The sequence below is a fragment of the Danio rerio genome, chromosome 6, assembly GCF_052040795.2.
Source record: "Danio rerio strain M-AB ecotype USA chromosome 6, GRCz13ab, whole genome shotgun sequence".
Lineage (NCBI taxonomy): Eukaryota > Metazoa > Chordata > Actinopteri > Cypriniformes > Danionidae > Danio > Danio rerio.
In genome coordinates this window covers 34,479,404-34,485,000 of record NC_141026.1, presented here as the reverse complement: position 1 = coordinate 34,485,000, position 5,597 = coordinate 34,479,404, and the positions used below count along the sequence as shown (strand labels likewise).

General features: G+C 35.6%; 1 long non-coding RNA gene across 11 annotated transcripts in view; it reads right to left on the bottom strand.

Moving 5' to 3' along the window:
• Positions 1-5,597, bottom strand: part of LOC147836401 (uncharacterized) — a 122,497-nt gene that overhangs the window by 21,100 nt on the left and 95,800 nt on the right. Inside the window, exon 5 of one of the 11 annotated variants that reach the window (XR_015493835.1) lies at positions 1-3,759. This exon is cut by the window's left edge and continues 84 nt beyond it. The exons of 9 other annotated variants lie outside the window; for them this stretch is intronic. This is a non-coding gene — a long non-coding RNA (uncharacterized LOC147836401). The remainder of the gene's footprint in view (positions 3,760-5,597) is intronic. One more of the 11 variants, XR_015493836.1, reaches the window with a different exon arrangement.

Sequence of the window (5,597 nt, the reverse complement as noted above, 5' to 3'; positions counted from 1 at the left end):
ATAGCATCCTTTCACTACATAAGAGAAATTACTAGCGGAAAGTCCTTGTGCACATCCTTCAATTTTATTCTTCTCTATGCTAACCTCAACTAGCAATTACTAAAATTTAAATTTAAAAAATGACACTGTCCTTTACCAAATAATAGGGGTTATTATTTATTAAATAATTCATGTGTTGTCAACATTATAACTATGACGTCTATCAGACGTTTTTGGTTGCCATACCAGATGAATAATTGTCAGTATTTGTGGTCAAAATGACGTTGGTTTAAGATTTTGACTCGATGTTGGATTTTAGTCACTTTCCAACACAACTAAAAAAATCAACCAAATATCAACGTCATTTGATATAATTTTTGGACGTCAAAATAACACTGTCCTTATACGCTGGCAACATTGGTGACTATTGGTCACCTGACAACACAACTGAAATCTAATTTAATACAATTTTCCTTCAGCATTTTCCTTGTAAACGTCATCTAATCTTCTCAAATCCATGTTAAATCCTAATTAAATTTACCTTTAAAAATATCATGACGCTTTTAAATTACAAGAACAATATTAGTTTTTTTCTTTTATATATTTCCCAAAAGATGTTTATTAGAGCAAGGAAATTTTCACTCTATGTCTGATAATATTTGTTCCTCTGGAGAAAGTCCTATTTGTTTTATTTTGACTAGAATAAAAGAAGTTAAAAAAAAAAATTAGGACAAAAATATTAGCCCCTTCAAGCTATAAGTTTTTTTTTTCGACAGTCTACAGAGCAAACCATCGTTATACAATAACCTGCCTAATTACCCTAACTAACCTAGTTAAGCCTTTAAATATCATTTTAAGCTGTATAAAAGTGTCTTGAAAAATATTTAGTAAAATATTATTTACTGGCAAAGATAAAATAAATCAGTTATTAGAAATGAGTTATTAAATGTGTATGTTTAGAAATGAGTTGAAAAAATGTTCTCTCCGTTAAACAGAAAAATAAAATAATAATTCAGAGGGGCTAATTATTCTGACTTCAACTGTATATATACAAGCTAACCAAATTTTTTTAGATGATAATATCCTTCAAAGTGACACTTCTAGATGCTAATCTTAGTTATCACCTAGCTAAATAAACCTTTATCAAATTACTCTATCCCTTCACTAAACTAGGGAAAATATAATAACAAAAATAATGCACTTCCATAAACAATTATAGTAAAGTATTTTCAACATAAACATCCTCCAAACAGATAATTCTCTATGCTAATCTTAGTTACTGGCTAGCTAAATTAACCTTTCACAAATGACACTATCTCTCCAGTACAAAAGAGAATTTTACAAAGATAATGCACATCCATTCTCAATTTTCAAACTATTTCCCTCATAAATACCCTCCAACTCAACACTTAGCGCCAATCCTAGTTAGCACCAAGCTAAATTAACCTTTTACAAATGACATCACTCGTTCACTGCATAATAAGAGACTTGTGAAACGATCGTTTGCAAGAGGATGTAGATATTTAGGAGAAGACTCAAATTAAATATGCTCTGGCAGAACGTAAATTTCCGTTTTATGTGGCAATACTTCGTGCTAATTGTTTCCCTGCACCTTGATCCCGTAATTAGGACCTTGCTAATTATCTAATTAGCCGGTAGCAGAAGGGCAGGTTGACGGCAACATTTTAGCCATCGTTCAGTGGCTCATTATCCTTGAGAAAGTCACTGTGTGCCCATCTCCCCCACCCTAACCACATACCCGTCGGGCTCAGGGAAGAGTCCACGCTGCTCCACCACCCTCTGCATTTGTCAAGCTGTCCGTTACAATGGCAAGTTTGCCACATCACAAAAGCCCCACTGACAGCCAAGTTTATATTGCATTGGGAGTCTGTATGGGTGGAGAGACATGAGAAGGGCTAGGAAAGAGGAAAAGGGGGGTAAGGAGAGTTACAGGAGTCCTGAAAGTGGTGATAAATAGATGCTAGGCTTGATTTGTTGTTGTGGACTGCTGAAGTACTTGATTTTTAATGTACTTAAGTATTATAAGTATAAAAGTACTCATTGATGCATGTTCATTTCACAAGAAAAGGGCCTTACTGAAATCTCTCATAGCCATATTTATAATGTATGATAATTCAAATGTGCAAATAACAATATAAAACAAATACCAGCATAGATAGCAAAAATTAATAAACATGAATATAAAAAAGAAATATAAGGAAGGACGTAATGTGTTAAAAATGTGTTAACCATACTATTGTAGTTTGTATCTATTATATGCAGCAGCTTTTAAATATTTTTAAATAAAACCTGCCCTATTTAGCGAAATGCTTACTGGAGACTCACTGCGAATGGAGCATTTGAATTAGAGAGAGATTGACTTGAGAACAGAAGTCAGTATAATTCACAAATTAATTTATTAATTAATAACACATTAACTGACAAAATTCAGCTTGTGCACATATCAAACAACATATTGTGTCTTATAGAATAATCCTCACTTTTTACTAATCTACATTTAGGAAATCTGAGTGAAAAATGCAGTATTTTGTTTTTGAATGCAGTGAAGTTAAAGGTTTCCCAAAAATGTAAATACTCTGATATACAGATATACTCCTAAGTTCAGATACTTCAAAATGTAGTTAAGAGCGACAGATGTGCAATATTAGGAAGAGGGGGGAGGGGGGCTGACACAAATTTTTTTTTTCAGCTATATACATCGAAATAAATAATTTCAGATAGATTTCGATGGTTTCATAGATTCGTACATCTGCATAAAATATAATAAACAGTGCTTTGATTTTCTGGTTGTTTCTAAAAGTGGTCAGGTAGAGGAACTCAATAATTGAATATAAATTAACACTGTATAGTCTTTATATAAATACCAATTATTACAATTAAGCTTTTTTAAAGCTTAAAACATTATAATTTTGTACCTGAATGCTTTAGATGTGCTTAAAATGCAGTCACAGACCCTAAATCCACATGCAAACGCTAGACTTTCTTTTTATGCTTAGTTCTAAACTGTTGTTCATGTTCAACCATAATCCCGATTCGACATTGTACATCTTGTGATGTGACTATTGCAGATGCACACTATACGACTGAGTTTAGTATTTAAGCAAAAATATTTAGTTACTGTCCCCCACTGTTGATTTAAACTGGTTCTTCCCAGCAGGCACAGGACGTCAACATGATCTCAGGTTGACATTGTAGCCCAGCGTCTTGGGGGTATTTTGTTTGGAAATGAAAATCGGGTTGACGTCAGAACTCAACATCAGGCCAACGTCCATGTCAAACGTCCAACCTAAAATCAACCAAATATCAACATCTAATGATTTTACAGCTTGACGTTGTGTGAATGGCACCACAATAACGTCCATCTGACGTTATCACCTGAAACCACAACCTAAATCTATCCTAATAACTATTCTAATATGATGTTTGTGTGTCTGCTGGGTTCTTTCTTTCTTTGAGCACTGATTTTCACAGGCAGTCTCAAAATGGTTAAATAGGGGAGAGCAGAGGCAAGCTGAGGAGGGAAGAACCGGTTACAGCTTCTCCAGTGCCCCAGGCAGCTCCTCGGCCTGCTCAGGTGCATGAAGCCTTGCTCGTTTTGCGTCTCGGTGGGGAATCCAGACAGGACGTAGCTACTTCCCTCTGGGGGCCTGGTGACGTCCCCCATCTCTGCCTTCGTTAACTGTCTTCATTCCCAGGCCCATCTCCAGCTTCCAGGGCATCCGTGACCAGCAGGAGGCAGAGGCCGCTGGGACACTGCACCTTTGTACAATGCGCCACAAACACAGTTAATCACTAATCTAGTTTGGTTCCATCACGCTCCCTTGCTGTGGGTGAGAAATGGACAGTGATTTTGTCATGCCTCATTAAAGTGATTAACAACTATTACCTTTTGTTTTCCAAGGTGACTGTTCTTTCTACTGTCATGTGAGATCATGCGGGGAGATGACCAGAGAGGGGCGCTTTTGATGTGGAGGGTAATAAGACTTTTTTTTTTTTTTTTAGTTTAGTAAATTTAGTAATGTTTAGTCTTAAGTTGAGATACTAAAATTGAACTCTAATCAGTCCAAACGTGACCCTGGACCACAAAGTCAGTATTCAATGCTAATCTGAAATTTATACATTATCTAAAATATGAATAAATTGATGTTTGCATTAATGTATGGTTTTTTAGGACAGGACAATGTTACAGATACAGTTATTTGAAAATCTGGAATATGAAGGTAAAAAAAAAAAAAAAAAAATATATATATATATATATATATATATATATATATATATATATATATATATATATATATATATATATATATATATATATTGAGAAAATTGCTTGGCCAAATTAAGTTCTTAGCATTCAATATTACAAAGCAAAAGTAAAGTTTTGATATATTTACTGTAGAAAATTTACACAATGTCTTTTTGGAACACGATATTTACTTAATATTTAATGATTTCTGGCATAAGAGAAAAAAAAATCTCTATTTTTGACTCATAATAATAACTAATTCCTTACATTTATATAGCAACTTTCTAGACACTCAAAGCACTTTACACATTAAGGGAATCTCCTCATCCACCACCAGTGTGCTGCATCCACATGTGATGAAGCCAATTATGATTTGGGGATTGTTAGGAGGCCTTGATGGAAAGAGGCCAGTGGGCAAATTTGGGCAGGACGCCAGGGTTAAACCCTTACTCTTTTTTGAAGGACATCCTGGGATTTTTAATGACAAAAGAGAGTCAGGACTTTGGTTTAATATCTCATCCGAAAGACGCCACTCACAGAGCAGTATAGAGTCCCCATCAATATACTTGAGCGGGCATCACTAACACCACTTACGGCGGCAACCTATCTCTCCCATGTGGTCTCCCATCCAGCTACTGTTCGAGTGCAGCTCTGCTTACTTCCGTGAGTGACTGTGTGAGAGTTGCAGAGAGCTTGCTGCCGGCTAGCATTGTAATGTTAGCTATTCCTACAAATATGATAACAATGGTTTACTATCCATTATTCCTTCATCTTCCAAAATGATTGTGGATACTATTGAGACCAAGAGTACTTTGCATGACAACTAAAAATTTTAAACTTTTTTGCCCATTGAGCAACAGCATTTTGGATGCTTGAAGATACAAACTTTGAAAAATGGTTTTCAAGGTGAAAGTTTTTAAAAATGATGAATGTGCTTTTATGCGTATTATACGCTTATGCAGTAGGCAGATACTTAAAACTACTATGGCGGACTACAGAACAACATAATGTATGGGGATACAAAAAGCCATGTTGTTAAAATGGTGAGGCAGTTCACTTCTAATGTTGGTCAATAAAAACAAGTTTTTAAAAGTCAATTGACTATTTTGGAGATCAACTGCATGTAAAGGAATTCTGTCAGTGTTTCAAGAGTTCACACTTAGCTGATGATTGGTAATAAAGCTAGATTGGCATGCTGTCTCGGGAGAGAGCACTGAGCTTGTAAGATCCTCGAGCCCGGGGCTCCCTCCCCGGGAAGTTTGAGCTCAGTTAAATCCAAGGACCCGAGAAAACCCACGTGAGCACGGGGAGAACATGAACTCTGAACAGAAATGCCAACTGGCTGGGCAGA